Source organism: Penaeus monodon, chromosome 23 (genome assembly GCF_015228065.2).
Source record: "Penaeus monodon isolate SGIC_2016 chromosome 23, NSTDA_Pmon_1, whole genome shotgun sequence".
Classification (NCBI taxonomy): domain Eukaryota; kingdom Metazoa; phylum Arthropoda; class Malacostraca; order Decapoda; family Penaeidae; genus Penaeus; species Penaeus monodon.
The window spans coordinates 41,202,036-41,202,291 of NC_051408.1; positions in this window are offsets into that span (position 1 = coordinate 41,202,036).

Here is a 256-nt window from a genome sequence, read left to right on the forward strand (position 1 = left end):
CAAACCTAATATATCTTAATATAAATGAAATATATTTTAAGGCTAACTTTTAAGAAAAAAAAAAAAATCCGATATAAAGGGAAAATTCGATAAAACTAAAATATTAAGATAAAAAATAAGATTCAAATGAAAGAGGATTTTAAAGAAAGAAGGAAAATAGGAAAACAAAAAATCACAGGAAAGGGAATTAAAAACAAACAGTGATGAAAGAAGAATTATTTTGAAATTCCGCTTAAACATTTTTTTTTACAACAGT